This window comes from Serinus canaria, chromosome 8 (assembly GCF_022539315.1).
Source record: "Serinus canaria isolate serCan28SL12 chromosome 8, serCan2020, whole genome shotgun sequence".
NCBI classification, from domain to species: Eukaryota; Metazoa; Chordata; class Aves; order Passeriformes; family Fringillidae; genus Serinus; species Serinus canaria.
In genome coordinates, this window is record NC_066322.1 from 8304056 (window position 1) to 8323893 (window position 19838).

Consider the following 19838-nt stretch of genomic DNA (forward strand, 5'->3'; position numbering starts at 1 on the left):
GCGGGACAGGGACGGCACTTTGGAGATGGACAGGGAAAGTAAGGATCTCTTTATCACTGCAGAGAGTATGAAGATGAAGGAAGACACCCGTTTCAGAATTCCCTACTGGAATTCTGGAACCTACTGGGTTTCAGGAAAACCTCTTCAGCTCTCCAGAGCGAGTTGGCTGGGCAGAACTGCAGCCTCTCATCCTTGGCATACACTGCTACCAGGGCTGAGGGGCTGCTGGCTGCTTGAGCAGCCCCAAAAACCTGTGAGCCTCCACACTGTGCTCACCCACTGCTCCTGAGAGTCACCTCTGAGCCAAATGCCTGCGCAAGGAGCCCGTGGCCCAGAGCAGGGAAGGAAGCCACTGCTTAAGGGTAGGCTGGAAAAGCCAGGAGGAACTTTTATAACCAGCTCCCAGCCCTAGGCACAGCCATGTGTCCATGTCCTGGGGATACGGATGGAAAAGTACCATGAATGCAGTGGCAGATCCCTCGATATGTCCTGCTGGAATAAAACTTGAAGTCTTCAACTTTGCAACTTGTGTGAAAGTATTTCCAAGAGCAGAGCACAATGAAAGGGTTTTTTACACAGGGGCAAGCAGGTGAGCTTGACTGGGTCCTATCATCCTCCCACTTTCCTTTTTTGAACTAAAAAGCCATCCAGCCTTTTCGAGAAGAGTCTTCAGCCCTTTCCTTTAAGCATTTGCTAGTGGTTTTAAATTCACCATCCAAGTTATCTCCCCTCATTGCTCATTCCCCTTCTTGTGCCTGCATGTGGTTTTGTTTGTGCTTTATTTTTCCTGCAGATAGTTGTGGCTCTTCTTCCACTCTCCAGGGCTCAGTTAGGGAATCGTGGATCCAGTCCTGATCTGACATGGACCAGTGCTATTTCAGTGAACTGCCTCAGATTCCACTCCGCCAAATGAGGATAACAGGAATATTGGTGCTGGCTGGAAGACAGAGAGCAGGTGAAAAAGGCTGAAGGGTGTCTATCTCCAGACACAGATCTTCAGGGAGGAGAGCAAATGAAAGGCACAGCTGGGACCATTCATTCACCTTGTGAGAGCCAAGAGAAAAAGAATGGAAAATTCATATTTCTCCTGAAGTGCATGTTTAAATCAAGCAAGTATCTGAATGGAGGTGGTTAATTTCAGCCAGAGGATCTGACTTTTCCATTCACTGGAGAGGGCAGCAAGTCAGATATCTAAGAAGAGAGTCACTAAAGATCACTCCAGACTGCACAAAAAAAGTTACCCACCTGGGGGAGATGGAAACCTTCAGCTTTGCAAACATTATCTGGTGAGATTTTCATGTTGATGCAAGGATTTTAAGGTATTCTGATCTGGCAAGAATGGGTTTGGGAGGGAAAAGTGTCATGGAGTGCAAAGGAGGAACAGCTTTTCTCAATCATATTAAACAGCCCTTATTTATCACTCACTATCTCCCACTTGTTTGTTTGGGGGCTCTTTGTTTTTGTGGGGTTTTTTGTTTGTTTTGGGGCTTGCTTTGCTTTTATTCTTAACAACTGAAAACACACACAAGTATGGCTGAATCTGGAGCTGCCTGCACCTGAGATCAGATCTAGCAGAGGAAGGGACAGCTCATGGACAATGGGCTATGAAGACCCAAATGCTTTAAGTGTTTATAGGCCCAGGCTCTGATCTCATGTCATTTTACACACAGAGGGAGAAGCCCTGGCCCCATCTGGATCTGTGGGCTGGCTCAGACTGCAGCTGGTGAGTAGTTGCTTTAAAGCTGATGGGACCATTCAAACAGCCCTAAACTCAGTTTGTAAAGACCCAGATGTCAAAGTAGCTTTGACAGAGGGATAAAACAGCAGGACAGAGGTGGGCAGGAGCACAGAGGCAGGAAGCTGTGTTTTACCATGGAATAAGGAAGGCCAGAACACACAGACTTGGATTCCCACATATGCTTTCTCACTCAGGGTGCTCTTTGGCCCAGATCAATTATTAAAAAGTAGAAGACAAAAATGAAAGTGGCTACCAAACAAATGTGATCCGGACCTCTCTTTAAAATGAGGTGATGAGAAGGGAATAAATCACATTTATTAAGCAAGTGTAAGTTTTGCCAGCATCTGCTGTCTTTTGCATCAGTTCATCCTGAGTACACAGAGAGATTTCAATGTCCAACACCTGAACTGTTTTGCACTGGAGCTGCAGCCTCCTTTAGAAATGTTGTACAAACAAATCACTTTATAGCACAGGTGAACTTGCTTGCCCCAGGAATGGGGCTGTGCACCCTCAGCCAGATGCTGTTTTAAGCCCCCCATGCACCCAGGCAGGAATTGCATCTGTGGTACCCAGGCCACATGCCCAAGCTACACTTGGCAGTCTTGTGGGTTAGAAAAATGTGTGGTTTTCCCCCCAAAACAAAACCATCTTCTGCTAAACCACAGGCAGTATGGGAGTACCTGGGTGAAAGCTTTATGATCTTTATTGTAGCCATACTGAGAGACCTGTGGCTTTGTCCTGAGTAAAACAGTTGCCTGAATGTCTGCACTGGGCACAGAGGCATTTGGATCATCCTTATTTCCAGAACCCTCCAATTATCTGTTTCTCAGTCCCCCTGGGATGTGCAGGGAAAAAGAGGGAGTGGGAGCCCTGATAGAAAGGACTTCTCTGTTTTCTTTCCCTAGAAATTCCACAGTGAACAATCCAAGGCACCTTCCAGCCTCAGAGCCTGCAGTGGCCCCTAAGGGATGCTTCAACGAAACAAACCTGCTGATGGTGCTCTTAGGATGGCCCTGAATTACCCCATCACTTACCAACAACCAAATGTTCAGGTACTTCCCTGGCTGGAAGCTGGAGGAGCAGCACTGCCCTGCCATAACACTGGAGCCCATTCCCACTCTCTGTGTATCCATGTCTGAATCCACACATGCTCCAAAGTCCCAGATGGAGACCCTTGAAAAGAGTCTTGAGACAGCCCCCCACCCACCACAGGTACTCAGTGCAATGGGGAGGCTTTGCCACCAGCAGGTGAATCACATTCCCCACAGAATCATGGAATGGGTCAGGCTGGAAGGGACCACTGGGGTCATCTGGTCCCAGCTCCCTGCCCAAGCAGAATCATCCCAGAGCACAGGATTACGTCCAGACAGTTCTTGAATGTCTCCAGCTAGAGAGACTCCACAGCCTCTCTGGGCAACCTGTTCTGGTGCCCAGTCACTCACACAGTAAAGAAATTCTTCCTCGTTTTCAGGTGGAATTCCCTGTGCATCATTTCCTGCTCATTGCTCCTTGTCCTATTTCTAGGCAGCACAGAGGAGAGCCATGTAAGAGCTCAGCACATTTGCATGGGGTGATGATGGCTTGGGAGTGTGTGAGAAATCCTCTCCTCCTGGGATGCCACTCTCAGGGGAGGAACACCTGGTGGAGGAGGGAAAACACCAGACCTGGAGGGTTCACTGTGTGGCTCGTGACCACAGCACATGTCCAGGAGTGGGGCCACCACGCTGCTCAGGACCAGCAGCCACGCACAAACCAGCCCAGGACACCAGGCAATGGCTGGGGTCAAAGGAGCCACAAAATAAACAGCCTTCCTGAGCTATTCCATTTCTTCAAGATGCAGGAAACTGATAACCAAAGCAAATAAATTCTTCCTGAGAACTAGCTCTTTGAGTCACTTATGGATTTGTAGGCAATTGCACAGTAAAGTCCAGACAAAATCATTTCTTCCCAAAAAGTATAGGTAAAAGCATATACAAAAACTGTGGAACAGCAGGGAAAAAATCTAGATAAAGAAACTTTTGAAGTATTCTGCACCTTTTTGGGCAAGTTTTGGGTTTTTCCCACTACAACCAGTCCAGATTTTCTTTCAAAATCATTCCGATGTAATATGTTTAAGTTTATTTTTATTCCTATAGGAAAAAAAAAGGAACTGGATGGGGAAAAAAAATCTTTTTTTTGTTGTTGTTGTCTGTTTATAAAAAATAATGTTCCTAACAGAAGAACATTTTTGTTTAAATTTGAAAGAAAACGAAAAATATTACAAGGGACTTTAGCTATTGTAACCCATGGGGGACAAATTTTGGTATGGAGTTCTGGCAATTTCACTTCTATAAAATTTGTTGCTTCTTTTTTGCTCAAGACAAGCCTCAATATAGGGGTGAACAAATATTTAATTTTCCCTCCTCCTGGAAAAAAATACTCCTTAAATTTCTGCCCCAGGTCCATATCTCATGGGCAGAACCTGAGCCTAAGAGAAGACCACTCATAAGGGCCAAGCTGAGCTGCTCCCTCTCCTTGGCCTCTCAGCTGTCCTGCCTGCTGGCTTCAAGACACTGAGAAGAGCAAACTGTGGGTCATGCATGGGGTTAGTAAATAATATTTAATTACTTGGTTTTATGAAGCAATATTAAATACTATAGAAACCCAAAGGGGCTTCAGCATTGTGATACAAGTACAGCATTTGTCAAAAAAACCTCTCTTGGTGAACCTGCCCTACCAACCTGCAGTTTCAAGCACGGCACAAATCCATCTGAGGATCACAAGAATGGACAGAGACGGGCAGGAAAACTTATCCTGGACAGGGGCACTGCAGCAAGAGTGTTTTGTGCACTGCCACACTATTTCCCTCCCCCTGATCCCATACATTATCCCACACTGGGAAGTTCTGCCTCTCCCCAGTGCTTCCTGGCTTTCCTGCTGCCCAAACCCTGTGCCCAGCCAGCTTCCCAAGCCTGCTGAAGCTCAGGTTTGTCAATGAAATCAGGAAACTGATGTCCAACTGCCCCAGATGTTACACACACCAGAGCTACCAGGCAAGGACTTCAGTGCAAAACTTTCCCTTTTCCTTGTTGATTTGCTACTCCTTATAACTACCAGACCAATTAGCTGCAAGCCTGGGGCAGATGGTTAAAATCCCACTTTGCTGGCTCACTATCTGCTCTCTTTTTCCTCTGTTTAATGCTCCTGCCAGCAGTGATTTCATTGACTCCAACCACAATAGCCTCTTCCCTCCCCTCAGGCCAGGAGCACACCTCTGTCATGAAAAATTTCCCTCCTGTCTTGCACCTTCAGCCTGACCTGCTTGCAGCCCGACCTGCAGGTTGTTTTTCTTCTCACTACTTGAAAATGTTTTTAAAACAAAGACTCCTTAAACTCTCCAGCCCAGCCAGGCACCTCTGGGAAGCCCCTGATGGTAGTGCACTAATCCCAGCAGGAGGGACAGGGCACCCCATAGCTGGAGGAACCAGGTGAATGGAGGCTGTGTAGGAAGCAGGGTCTCATGGGGTGGTGGGGATGGAGCAGGACACAGAGGTGAAGCCATGAGATGGTGATCTGGGAGGAAGAAAAACAATGATCTTCACACCTGTCCACTGCCCAGCCCTTTGGTCCCACCTGGAAAGAGCTCACCATAAGTCTGTGTTGGTGGAGAAGCTGGCTGAGGTTGTGACAACGTTGTGAGAACCTTATCTGCCTTTAAGACCATTCTACAAATGACCAAAATCTAAGATTCTGTGCAATGACTTCAAAGTGCATGGAAAAGTGGTACAGGAAAAGAGTCTCCAGCCATGACAGACTGGTGTTCATCACATCATTTCCTAGTGAGCACGGAGAGAGGTGATTCAGACTCAAATCAGACTGGACAAATACGAATCACAGCTTTTGCCTCCCATTCCTTCCAACCCAAACCACCCCTGCCTGTTGCTGCTTGGGGCTGGGAGAATCAATACAGGCATTTCTTTAATTTGGGGGCCCACAGAAGTTAATTCATTTCCATCTTGCAAATGCTGTGGACACTGGAGTCCTCCAGCTGAGATGGGAATCTCTGTCCCACAGGCAATATTTGATGCAGGGAGGCAGCAGCACCCAGGCAGTGGTCTCAGGGTCCATTTAGAAGGTTAGCAATGAGGCCAACTCCATCTGGCAGTGCCACCTTGAGTGGAGGCAATAAACAATGAGGGAGATGGATTTGGGCTTGAAACCTGGCCCAGATCCTGGCTACCCAAGGGGATAGGTGCAAAACCAGACACTGATCTCCCTCATCAGCTGAGTAGGAAGCAGAGCTCTGCCTTCACATCATCTCAGCCTCGAGGAGGGCCCTTGATCAAGGACTGGAGACCTCAGGATCTCAGAAACAAGAACCCTTCTTTAAAAGATGTCCAGTGCAGTGTGTCCTTGGGGAAAGGTCAGAAATTATTTTGCTCATTTCTTCATGCAAGTAGAGCATGAAGGACTGACTCATCTGAAGCAAAGCAGCAAGGCAGTGACATCATCACAACCACCATCCAAATACTCTCTGATGGAACAAAAAAATCTTACATCCACTTTGCTGATGCATCTGATTGGCATCTCTGGAAGCTTTTCCTCCACACACAGTGTTATATATTACATACATTTAGTTTTTGTTTGCATGAAAAAGATTTTCCCTGCTTCCTTTCCCTTTCTCTCCGTGCCTCTCTTTGGAAGATGATCACAGGACTGTTGTGTGGAATATTATCCATTTTCTTTACACCAAACTTGGAGTGCACAAACTTGGCACAAATTTTCGTGCCTTGTGCTTTCCTCAGCAGGCATGGCAAATCTTTGTAGACCTAAAAGATTAAAAAGGGGCAGCTTGTCCCCCACCTCACAGGGAGGGAAACTGAGGCAGAGGGAGACAGAGGAAACCTGGTCCAAATATGGGACTGGAGAGAAAAAAAGAGAAAAAAATACAGAATCTGGTCATCATTTTTCCAGCATAAAGAGTCTGGGAGAGGTTAGCAAAAGATAGAAGTCCAGCTTCCATCCAAGCCAACAAGAACTGGGCACTTACATCATGCCATAAAGTTCCTAAAGAAAAATAAAAAATCATCAGTGACAAAAGGAGTCCTAAGAGGCCCAAGCACATTCAGGTGGAGTGGAAGTCAAAAGAACTGCCTCCAGTCCCAGATGAGCTGCACAGCAACATGGAGGTATTTGAGATATGCACTTATCCACCAGGATGAAGGAGGTATGGGGTACCAGGAGCATGGCAGATCCCACCAGAGGGTTCAGCAGCTTTCACCACAGAATTAGCTGATTGCAAACAGGTCCTAATGGCTTTGCCTTGTAACCCCACAAAATCCAGAGGCTGTTCCCTGCTATGGGCTCATTCTTCCACTGCTTAGCCCACCCCTAAGGAAAATGGACTCAGGATGCTTCAGCAGTGGGGAGTCTGTGCTGTAAATGTCCTGTAAGACCAAGGCTGGCCTTCTAACCAGGTCGGCCCACCCTTGTGTTTTCATCACAGAATTCTCAGAGTGGAAAGGATTTGCCCCATTTAACTGTTTTGGTTTCTTTACTCCTTACACAACTGAGGAGCCTAGATTGTGAAGGATAACCTGACAACTGTGGTCTTTTGTGCACACCCCACAGGCCAAAGGAAGAGCATCTGTTACTGACAGTGGCAAGAGCTGGCAGATGAGGTAAAATGCTCTCTTTTATTTTAATCTAGTCTCCAGAATTTGGCTGGCCTAAGAGCTAATCTTGAGGTGGCTCGGGTGCCCGATTGTCAGGTGAATCATGGACATACCCCAGTGCTGAAGATGTTAGCACTGGCTGGACAATGGCCCTTGGTCTCTTTTCCTCACAGACCAAACAAGAGCCTCCCCAGGGAGCAAATCAGAGCTCACACCCTCCATCAGCAGGAGCCATTGCCAGCTGCTGTCATGGGGCCACCAGCCAAGAGCCAGGCTTGGGATCACCACATCAAAATCCATTAGCCTAATTACTGCTTGTGTTCCCCAGTGGGTGGAGAGGGACTACAGCAAGGAGAACAAACATGCCACAGCAGCAGCAGGTACTTCTACACAGCCAGTGCCAGGACTGCAAGGAAGCTCTGCTGTTGCCAACATATTTTATGAAAAATCCTTTACTTAGGATTTTTCCTTTCCTGGGAGCTGAGAAGCCTCAGAACAAACTAAACAATTCTTATCTGCTGCTGTGGAATGCCACGGGAAAATCTGTGATTGACCCAGTCGGACTGTTTCCAATTAAGAGCCTATCACAATTCACCTGTTCGGCCCGTCTCGGGCTGAGAAGACTTCAGTTTACACATTCCTATGCTATTCTTAGCTTAGCCTTGTAGTGAAACCTTTCTCTTTACTCTTTTAGTATAGTTTCTATATCTTATATATCATATCATAATAAATCAAAGCCTTCTGATGCATAGAGTCAACGTTGTCGTCTCTTCCCTCATCCTAAGACCTCAGAAAACCCGCTGTAATACTCTGCCTCTCCCCTTTTTCCCCAACACACACTCAGATTACAAACCTGCCAGCCCCCTGCTCAGCAAATGCCTCATTCTGCAAACAGAAACTCGATGCCCCAGTGGGTCTCACTGGCCTTGCTCAGGTTGGTGCTTGTGAAGAAACTCCCCCATTCTTACCCATTCCAGGGAAAAAACAGTGGCAACAGCAGCCACAGGTAGAGCCTGCCATGGGATGATCTGTGCAGGATCCAGACCTCAGCACATATTCCAAGGGGGCAGGAACAGAGCAACCTAGTGTCCTTGGCCACCTTCAGAGCATCACTGCTCAAACACCCCTGCACAGGAGGATACCATAATAGCAATTTCTCCCCAGTGGCCTTCACTGGATGTCCCCACAGCAGCTGTCATCACAGGCAGGGTGATTCCCATGGGCTCAATGAGACAGAGCAGACTACACCCCACCGCTCTTCTGACTCAGACCAAATGTCTTCCAGATACTCCACAGAGCAACCAAAATCCCAAACAGAAAGGCAGGACTAGAAGGGCACCAGAAGGTCCAGAACAACCATTTTAGATGTATGTGGCAAGGGTGGAACAGGCTAGTTTCAACCTTCTGGTTGGGCTAGGGGGGATTTCAGGTGTATTTAACAGCTCTCAGCAATGCTTTGGGGTCTGTTGGCTTCAACAAGAGAAGGATCAGCCCAGTGCTGAGCATGTCCAACACCCTTCCTCCCAGGATAAGGCCCAACATGGACAGAAAATCACCATTCCCCTTGTGTATGTGGGGAACTCCCCAGAAGGGAGTTTTAAGCAGCAGGGCAGAACAGATTCTTGGGATGCAGGAAACCAATGGAGAGTCTTTTCTTCTATGAGACATCTTTGCATAAGTGCACCTAAAAAAGCACTCTACCAGCAGATATCTGCTGGCTATGGCTCAGAAGTTACTTTGAGATGAGGAGTCAGCAACACCAAAAGCTGGATTTACACCTGTGGAACAACATGTCTGCTCCCACCTTCCCCCTGTACCCCATACTGAGAACAGAGATAATGTTCACCACCTCAGAGCTGTGTACAAGGGTTATCTCATTAACCTGCCCATCTAAAACCCCACATGAAGATGCCTGATGTCAGCACTGTTGATTGAATCACACCCAAACTCCTGGGCCAGGACTCTGGGAAGGAACAGGAAAGCACAGCAAGGTATCACTGCCAGCCTGCACTAACAGCAGCAGAGCAGAGAGCAGCAATCACATCCCCAGTGGCCCTGGGCTTCACGTGTCACTGACTGACTCAAGGTTTAATTATGCCCCAATATCTCCATGTCTCCCAAAACACAAAGCTTTCAGCCAGGCAGCTCCTGCCAGCCGAAATTTCATAAAGAGCAGCGAGTGACTAAGACAGCCCAACCTTCAAGTCAGATGCTAACAGCTTTGGACAAGTGTGGGATTTTTACACCCCTATCTGCAGGAAATCTGATGTTTAGTGCCCTGACTGTGAGCAGGTCACTCTTAAACCCCTGAACATCCCAGGCAAAAAAAAAAAAAAAAAAAAAAAGGCAGAAAAAGAAAAAAAAAGCGCCGGAGGGGAATTGTACTGGCTCTAATCCCTTCTGCCATTCTGCATATTCATGGAACATTGTCATAACACATCAGCAGGACAAAAGGTCTGTCGGCACCTCCTCCTCATTCCTTTGATAAACCACGAGACAAATGCTGAGTAAACACTTGGAATCCATTCACTGCACTATTCTCATCGGGATGAGAAAGGGCTCCTCTTTCTTGCAGGCCCAGAGCTGCTCAGCCTAATAAAGTACGGCCCACGGCCCGTGAAAAGAGAGGCCTATGGATGATGAAAACATGGATTATCTCATTTCACCCTCCTTGTATCAGACCCTGCTCACATTCTGAGTGCACTTGGTCTGACACGCAATTACACACAAAAAAAATAATAATAATAAAATTTTTAGAAAAGAAAAAAAGCCAAGTGAAGGGGGTGTTTAACAAGTGGGGGGAACTGTCCATGAAATTTCACAGATGACCTTTTCCTAGTGGGAAAGTAATTTGTTTCTGTCCCAGCCACCACCAAGAGTTCTCATTGATATCATCATTCCCCCGAATATTGCAGTAGGTGGGAGAAGAGACAATAGTGAGGACAAGGCCTTGCAGGTCAATCTGGCCTGATTCATGCTGGCACTGAGTAGCCCAGGAATGGCTCCCTGGCCATGCTGCTGCCTCAGATCCCTGCCTGACAGTGGGAGCAGGCAAAGAGCTCCATTCTCCTCACACAGCTGGAAACCAAGAGTCCTGAGGTCAGACAGGCAGGACCTGTCCTGCCTGAGGAGAAGGAGGAATGACTTCTGCGCCCAAGGAGGGATAAAAGCACCTCAGTGGTTCAGGATCTCCAGGTGAAAACCACAATGCCAGCCAAGCAGGTTGGGGCATGGGATCTCCTGTGGTGAAAGCCAAACTCCAGTCTGGAGTCCCTTCAGTCAGGCTTGGACCCCACCAGAGCCAAGAGCAGGCTGGTGAGGCTGGGAGAAGCACAGCAACTTCAGCCTTCCTTCCCACCCCAAAGGAGGCAGAGAGATCAGAGACACATTGCCAAATAATTGATTATAGCCCTAAAATCAACATAAAAATCTCTTTACCTTTAGGCCTTCAGTGACTTGACCCAGTTACACAGGACAGCCATGACCAAAGTTGACCCCAAGTGCTTTCCAACACCTACAGCCACCTCCTCTGTTGCCCAGGTTTCCAAAGGCTGAGCTAAAAAAGCCTGCAATAAAACAAAGAAAATAATTTAATAACCCAAAACAGGGCAAGGAACTGGTTCTTTTGAAAACAATCATCTGAAATAAATATTTTCCATTTAAATATGATCCTTTATTTAAGAATATGAGCAATTTTCAAAGGGAAAATAAAATTCAGAGAGGGTACATGGGGAGCAAGCACACTTAGTGCAATTGTGCCCATAATGAAAAACAAGACGTAGTTATGAATTACTGCCAAATTATGAAGAAACAATAAATAGACTGCTGATTAACTAGGGTCTCTTTGTTAAATAAATGGCTCATAATCCTGTTCACTAACTGCAGGGTGAGTATGTAAATGGTGTATTCAATGCTTTTGTCTCTGCAAAATCCTTACGTTCACCCTTTAAGTTTCAAATAGCCAGCAAAAAGCAAAAGCAGTTGTTCCTCGACCTGGCACATTAGCCACGAACGTCGCTTTTCAAATATTTGCGTTTTACAAGGTGTTGGTTACAAAACCTCCCGGAGAACTCAGGGCAGTCTCCAGGCGCCTGCTCCAGCCCGGCCAGGCAGGCGATGCCGGCTCGTTGTTCTCTCTAAGGGGGGACACTCCTCTCCCCAAGCAACAGAGAAGGAAAAGCAAGTGTGAAACTTGCAGGGCTTCCAAGAGACTGCTTGCTCTGCTGCCCGAAAGCAGTTTCTGGGCTAAACTGCCCTCGCACGAGTGACAGTCACATTTCTGTGCCGCGGGATGGGTGACGAGCAGGCTGCAAACACCTGACCCGCAGAGCTGTAGTGCTTCGTTAAAATATTGGGCTAATGCAATGATTTCCCTTTTTTAGACCATGCTTTTACTTCCCCAGTTGCTGCACTACTAAAAAAAAAAAAAAAAAAAAAAAAAAAAAAAAATCAGCAATGCTGTTAAGCCCAGCTCCTCTGAGATTACTCAGGCACATAACTCCCATTCACATCCAAATGATCTCAGGCGTCTTTGGGATATGAGCCCGGGGGAACTCATCACTTGATACTTCTCACAGACACAAGTCTCCAGGCAGATTCTCTGCCTGCCCAGCAGCAGCTCCAGCCTGCAGGGCTTTGGGGCTCTGAGCTCAATCCCATGGGATAAACATTGGCTCTGAGCATGCAAAGATGCTGAGCAGTGTCCCTCTGCTCATGCAGCCACAGGTACCAGACACCCTCAGCTCCCTTCTCCACAAGCTGGGAACAAGCTGGGGGACAGGTCAGCTTTAAAGAGGAGCAGACACAACCCTCAGCCTGCTCTGGGCACCCTCCCAGAGACTCTCCTATACTCTGTACCAGGTCCCAGGGTGTCTGCATGGGTCCCCAGGGCTGGGATGTGCGTGGCTGTGCCACAAACAAGCCTAACCCAGGGATGCTCTGTACTTTGCAGAGTAGGAGGCTTTGTGCACCTCATTCCAACCCGTTGACTTTTAGGGCTGACTCTGATGCCCCTGAGAGCTGCTGGGCCCTGGGGAAGGGCCAGAATTTGGACCCCAGGATTGACAGGGAGTTTTTCCATCAATTCCTGCAGAAAGAGCTCAGGTACCTAAGGCATCCTGTCAGCAGCACTCAGGTTAGAGCATCCAGCCTTAAATCGACAACGTTCCTCTCCAAACCCAATAAGTAATTGTGGGATTGTCTAATAGGGCTTGTCAAAATCAATTGGGGTTAAACACCTTTGGCTACAATAACAGTCATCTGACCCGGGCTCCAGAAACAGCCCGGCTCAGAGGAACCCCGAGGGGTTATTCCTGGCTTCCCATTGCTTTGAGACAGATAAAAGAGCAGACTATGCAGAGCTGGGTAATCCGTTCAGCCCATCCCAGCCGTGCACTGAAGTGACAGCTCCCAGAGTTTCTGCAGAGCTGGCTCCTCCTGGGAATTGTGTGTGCAGGGACCAATTTGTTCAACAAAACCTGGGCAACCAGAGTTTTCTTAAATTCAATTGCCTGAAGGAGAAGGCAAATAGCATTTAAGCAGAGGAAAGTGCATTAAAACCACATCTTTGATACAATGGCTGATACACCCCATGCTGCCAACGCCTGAAATGATAATATTTTTTTTCTTAAATAAATAGCTCAGCTGCAGGATCCCAGCCTCCCCCAGCACAGGGAGGCTTCATGCTGCAGCAGCCACATTTCCAGCCCTCCAGGCCAAACTGCTGCAATGCTTCCCCTCTTTGCTGGGATCATTACTGAGGGTGGAATGATTCAGGAGGGACCAACAGCAGTGCTCACGCTTTGCTGAGGATCCACACATCCAGAAGGCACTTTCAGCTGATGTTTCCCCACCAGTTCCCAGGAACAACATGTAGGAACACCAGCTGGTAGGGACATCTTTCCCAGGTTGATATGCAGGTAATTTCCTGCTCATGTGAGCTCTCTGCCTTTAGAAACCCACCAGAACTTGATGCAGAGGAAGGCCAAGCAGGATGGGTCAGGAAGAGAAATTAATAATCAGGGTTTGGGACACTGGCATAACCCAGTGAGCTTCTTGCTCTTTCTCCAGTTGTGGGATGCACCACCCCATCCTACTCCTCCTTGGCAGCTTTTCATCTGTGCCTTCCTCCCTTCTCTACCTGGGGACATTGGGGCCTTCAGGAGAGGCTCTGTGGGGACCTGAGACCCTGGCTTGGACAGCAACAGTACAGAGGGAAGGGGCACAGCTCTGGGGTGGTGCACAGACAGGAGGCTCCATGGCTGGCTGCTGGCTGTCCCTTGCAGCAGCAGCTGACTTTACACTTGAGCACAACATGTGGTATTTGATGGATAAAGTCAAGCCTATAATCAGGGATTTTTAATTGTCCTATCTGGTCTCAAAATGTTTGTGGAACTGTGACAGCCAAAGGAAAGCATCCCTTGCCTCCACAAACTGCAGAGGAATCTGCTTTAAAGCCTTCCTCTCTGAAGATTTCAGTTTTTGTTGCTAATGGGGAATCCTGACAAGGTTGTCCTCTCTCACACTAGACAGGCATTTTACCTTCTTACCTTGGCTGGGGACCAAAAATCCAATGCCAAGGTGGAAATATGCAATACAGTGAGCAAACAATTACCCCAACAATGCCAAACAAGCATTCTGAGGTGAAACCTGAGCAGAAGAAATGCAGGAGGTGATAGCAGGGAATATAAACAGGTAGAATGGGAAGGATATAACTAAATAAAGTCTTCCCTACAACACCAGCAAAGGGTTCCATCTGCAAGGGATGTGACACCATGGACATCTGTATTGTTACCAGCTCCAGATTTCCTCCAAGCCACTCTCTGCCATGAGCCCAACCCCATCCAGCAGGGACCAGACCCCCACGCGTGGGATGCCAGCACATGAAACCATCACTCTGGAAAAGTTATTATGGTAGGAGGAAAAGAAACTTGCCAGAGGAATCTGAAAAGGAGGGATTGGTTGTGATTCATCATAAAGAGCAGGAGAGGGAAGCCTGGAGAATCTCAGCAGTGGAGGTGCCTGCCTGACCCCAGGGAACAGCAAAGCTCTGTGCTCCTGAAGGGTGGGACACAGCCAGGACCACCCAAGCACTCATTCACACATTGAGGGCTGTTAGTTACCTCCAAGCCCAAAGAAATAACTTCTAAAAATTTGAATCCCAAGATGTCCCTTGAATCATCTTGCCTGCACCAGAAGTCGCTGCAGGAGGGCTGTACCACCTGCCCAGAGCATGTGTGTGCTGCTCAAAATCAAAGGTGCAACCAGTCACACACCAGATGGAACCATTCTGCTGGGATGGCTGAGTTCCCCAGGTGACACCAGCATGGATCAACTTCAGGCAGCATCCCTTGGATGCTCCCAAATGTGTAGATAGGAGCAGACAGGGCAGAGCAGCATCTACAGGGGGCTCCTCTCCTGCCCATCCTCGAGGTGCAGGAGGAGGGCAGCTCCAGAGCTTGGTCCTCTCCTGCTGGGTCTGCACAAGCAAAGATGAAGAACTGCTGTGCTCAGCCTTTTCCTGAGTCACTGCAGCAGGGCAAGTACACCCCCTGCATGGGAAGGAGGAGCTGGTAGGTACGAGGTAAAGGGGAACCCAACCACAGCTGGGACAGATGCCAGCTCATACACGTCATATTTTATAAAACCAAAGTGAGCCCACGTGGTCCAACACATTTGTGGTGCCAGCTGCAAGAGCTTTTTGCAGGAAAATCAACCTGCACCTTCACCTGGGCTCTATTTTACCAAAACCCCCAAAATATTACATGTGAAAGGAAGTTCAGAGAGAGTTGAAGGGCTCTGCATTGCTCCACTCAAAGGAGATTCCACTTTCTAGAGAAAGTCTAAACCAACTGTCATCAACCAGGGGGCACAGTGTCCCTCAGAGCAGTGGCTGGTGCCACATAAGAGGCATTCAGTCTAAATTAACTCTCCCCTTAATACCTGAGCAAACATTTTCAGCTTGAGACTTAATATCCCTGGACATGTCTGCTGTCTCCCAGGTGAATCCCCAGATAAACAAGGTCAGCTCAGCCCTAATGCCGCTGTAAAAAGCTGTCAGTCAGCCCAGGAGATCTGGTTGCAAGGTCAAACCAGTTCTGAAGGTTGCTGGGGCCAAACCTGGCCTGTCACTCATTTTAAGTGCAGGAAGGTTTGTTTTCTCATTACCATGTCAGGTATCCCAAATTTAGGATTAGCTGTTGGCCGCCACAACATTGTACTTTCAAAAAAAAAATAAAATAAACACAAGCACACACACATCCCTGGCCCTAAATAAATCTGTGTGCTGAGCCTGCCTGCAGCTGGGAGGTGAAAAGAAACCTGTCCTTCAGGAAAAGGGAAAGGGGACTTTCCCACACATTGTGAGAGTTTCTGGCACAAAGAAACACCCAAAGCACAGAGAAACATCCTTCAGTTAAAATACCCAGTTGAATTAAGGCATCTCCACTGCTGAAAAGCCTCTTTGTCCAGCAGACAGAAGGGCAGGGCACCCTCCATTTCGAGGGGGAACATAAGGAAGCTGCTCCCAGGCCAGCTGCAAGCAGAACAGTTTTGCATGGGATGAGTCCTTGGTGCCATGTGTGAGATGAACACATCTTCCCCAAATACCTCCAGCTATTTAAGAGTGGGGAGCAGTTTGCATCCTTCCTCCCAGCTGCACAGCCCTTGTGACCAGATGAAGCTCTGGGAACAAGATCCAAACCAAACAAGCTGCCAGAGTCCAACCCCACCTTGGCTTGGTCCTCCCACTGCCCCAGCAGCACAGCACAGGTACAACACTCACAGCCTGGGGGACACAGACCTGGTAAAGAGGGAAAAATCCTCCCTGGTGCTCCCCTGCCCACAGCACTGTTCAAGGGAACAAGTGGTCTCTGTGGGGTAGATATTTTGGAAATAATTCCATAGGGAAAGATGTATTAAAGAGGCTCTTAAAGCAACATGTCCCTTTCAGAAAAGCACCAACCTCTACCATTAGACTCACTTGAGTTTTTGCCTCTCACCAGATCCTACATTAATTTGCTTCAGCCCTTCACCTTCTGATGTTCAAAGCATAAGTTGATCCATGGCCAGCTTATCCCTTGCTGGGGGAACCAACAGGATTCCTGAACAGCCTCCCTTCTCCCCTTGGGTGTTCAGCCACAGTGTTGCTCCTGCTTGTGCTTAAATAAGTTTTCCTGCAGCTGCAGGGAGCTGGCTGGGCAGGGATTGCCCAGGACAACCCAGGGCATGTGCCAGGGACTCTGTCTGCAGCTGAAGAGCAGAATAATTTTTCAGGCTGTGTCTCAGGAGGGGAGGAGGGGGAGCAGGGGGTTGGTCCAGCCCCGCAGAAAGAAAAAGCAAAGACAAATAAACTCCTCGCAGGAGGAATTACTAGACTGTGCACAAAAAGAGGCAAACCTGAAGAGACTTGTGCCAGGAATGCCTGGAGTCTGATGACTGACAGCTGATGACTGACAGCAGCACCCTCCCTCTGCAGCAGGCTGTGGCAAAGAGCAGGAGAGGTGGGCTCATCTCAGCACCTGGGGTCTCCACACAGCAGTGGAGGTTTGATGTCTCAATCCTCAGCTTGCATTTTCATGCTCCAGCCATCCATGAAGACCAAGGGACCAGGTGGACTTGGATGTGATACACAAAGAGAGATATCATCCCTCACACCCACACCAGACAGATGCAGCAGAGGTGCCCCAGATTCCACTGAGAACCCAACCAGTGTCCCAAGGGTGGTAGGGGGAGCAGATACACTTTGGGGCACACATCTTTGCTCCTCAAAGCTGCCAAAAGACCCTCTTCACCTCTAGTGGTGCTAGTAAATATTATGTAAGGATTTAAGTAAGTCTTTACACACCCATGGACCTAGGATTGCCCTTTGGGATGATTTATGGAGAGAGATCATCTGCATGGTGGAATATTCATGTACAACTCTGCAAAGCCTTGGCTCCCAAAGCAGAGCCAGGCTGAGAAGTTACCATCCCAAATGCCTGCAGCTCCAGGCTGCAGTTCACTGTCACACCCCCAAAAGTTATTAGTTTTTAACCCAGACCATTTGGGTGTCCAGCTAAACTCTTGGCCTTATAAAACACAGCCACATAGCCTAAGGGATGGGGAACTGGGGCATAGCTGGGAGAGCAGCTGGGCCAGGAAAAGCTCATTTTCAGCCAAAGTGAGTGAATCATCTATAACTTCAGCAAAACTGAGTTGACACCATCTGCTGCCCATCCTGGAGCAAACTTCTAAAATGATATCTCATGGTGAAAGAAACCTCCAGAAAGCAAAGACAACAAAAGCCTGTGGAATGCCAAGGGTGCTCATCCATCACCTGCAGGGCTAAGGCATTTCCCCAAGAATCCTCTCTTCCATGCTGCCCCTCAGAGGGACATCCCACATTCAATTAACAATATCCAAAATCCTAATTTTTATGTTGTTTCCAATTTCAAGGCATGTTAATTTCATAACAAAGACACAAGACACTGTCCTTAAACATCCCCAATATTTCAAGTGCAACTTTGTTTCAACATCCCTAAAATTGAGTTTTTCAACAATTAAACAATTCATCTTTTTCAGATCCACTTGGGACCTCATCTAGATACACATTAATCTTCCTGATCTCAAAGCCAAGGAGAAAATAGGCATTTCTTCCCCCTGATCCTACAAAACAATACTGCCACAATATTTGCCACCACTTCCAACACAGGCTATCAATGTGTTCAGACATGAGGCTTTCCTCATGTTGCAACTCAACTTAAAATATCTGATTCTCACTCATCCCATTACATCATGCTCTCAACATCCTAAAAAAAAAAAACCAAAAAAAACCCCCAAACAAACCCAAACTCAGCCACCTATTCAACAATCTGCTTCCTGCTGATGACCTCAGAGGGGTCTCAGGAGCTGCTGTCTGCTGGAGATCAATGCATCCACTGAAGAAGGGGAATGATCTGTTCATTCACCCCTTCCTTAACCAAACTCCTCACCATTTGACCTCACTCACTCCTACACCATCTTGTGTGTAGGTGCTGCTCCTTCCTCTTCTTTCCTCCCTCTCCACTCTTCAGAGGTTGCAGCTGAATCAAGATCCACTCTCCAGCAATTGCTGGAGCTGGTCCTGATATGCTGCAGTGGAAGAGAAGCTTTGGGCCAGCACCAGCTCTCTTCCCTTTCCCAAATGACGTCATTCCCCTTCTGGAGCAGAGCACGATGGATGTTTTCACCACTATCGACACAGACAGCATACAATGCACCACAAATACTCTCAGGGTTTACAAAGCATATTCCTCCCCTCTCCTCCTGCCTTGCCTGCTTGAATTCAGAGATGGCCAACAACTATTAAACACATCAATGTAAATGTTAGTAGATTACTTCTAATAGGAAACAAAAATGTTTTGAGCAGAGCTAATTGCCGGGAAATAAGGTCGTTCCAATATTTCAGCAGGGGGTTATAAATCTCCTGGTTCCTGCCTCCTTCCAGCATTAAGGTTTTACAGATGTTGCTGTCAGAAGGAGAAGAATGATTTCAGATGCTTGTTTCCACTGTACATTAAAAAAAGAAGGGTATAAATATGTGCAGCAAATTGCTGGACAAGTTTTCTTTCTACAAGAGAAAAACCACAGAAATCTCAGACAGCAAAACATAGAAAATCTGCATTGGGACTCCTAAAATCTTATAATGATACAAAATGCTCAGCACACTGACAACTGGCAAAACTTTAACATGTAATTCAAACCAGCAAGTTGCACCGACTGCCAAATTACTTGTTCCAGTCCTCTGCTGCTTTTTTACTCTTCTGCACCACCAAATATTCACTGCACATGGAGGGACCCTCTAGACCCAAAAGAAGAATGTGAACCAATCCATTTTTTCCTGAGCTGTGATAGGAGGATGAGAAGAGTCTTAGCAGCTGATAGACAGGACAGCTGTCTTCTTGAGAAGCTAGACCTAGACCCAAATTCAAATGGTAAGAGGGTGGAGAGAAGGAAGAAAGCTTATACTGAGTATAAGACAATGATTAGGGAAGAAAAGGAAACTTGGTGACTGTCTCCAAGTTGTCTTGCCAGGGTAGTTCATCATTTGCATGGGAAATATCCATGAAAGGGGCTGGCTCAGCTCCTTTACCCTGGCACAGAGTAGCTGATGAGCTCTTGGGAGCACCCAGACAACTCCAGAGCTGGGGTGAAGCTCCCCACCCCAGCCCCATGCTGACACCCCATGGTACATGCTGTACATGGACACACTGTGTGCTCTCTTAGGAAACTATTCCTCAAGCAGAAAGATCTTGATAATTAAAAAGATGTATAAAAAGATGTATAAAAATAAAGCTCTCGGCTGCACAACCAATTTGCTTCCTGGAAAAACAGGGGAAGCGAGGAGAGGACCAAAGACAAACCACCAGAGACTAGAGGTGAGTCCCTGCAGGAAGGTGCCCATTGAGTTTCTCATCACTGTTTTAATT

At 47.5% G+C, this 19838-nt stretch overlaps 1 long non-coding RNA gene across 1 annotated transcript in view; it reads right to left on the minus strand.

Moving 5' to 3' along the window:
• The window catches only part of LOC127059877 (uncharacterized), a 281096-nt gene that overhangs the window by 255682 nt on the left and 5576 nt on the right, over positions 1-19838 (minus strand). Inside the window, exon 2 of the long non-coding RNA XR_007778192.1 lies at positions 10831-10958. This is a non-coding gene — a long non-coding RNA (uncharacterized LOC127059877). The remainder of the gene's footprint in view (positions 1-10830; positions 10959-19838) is intronic.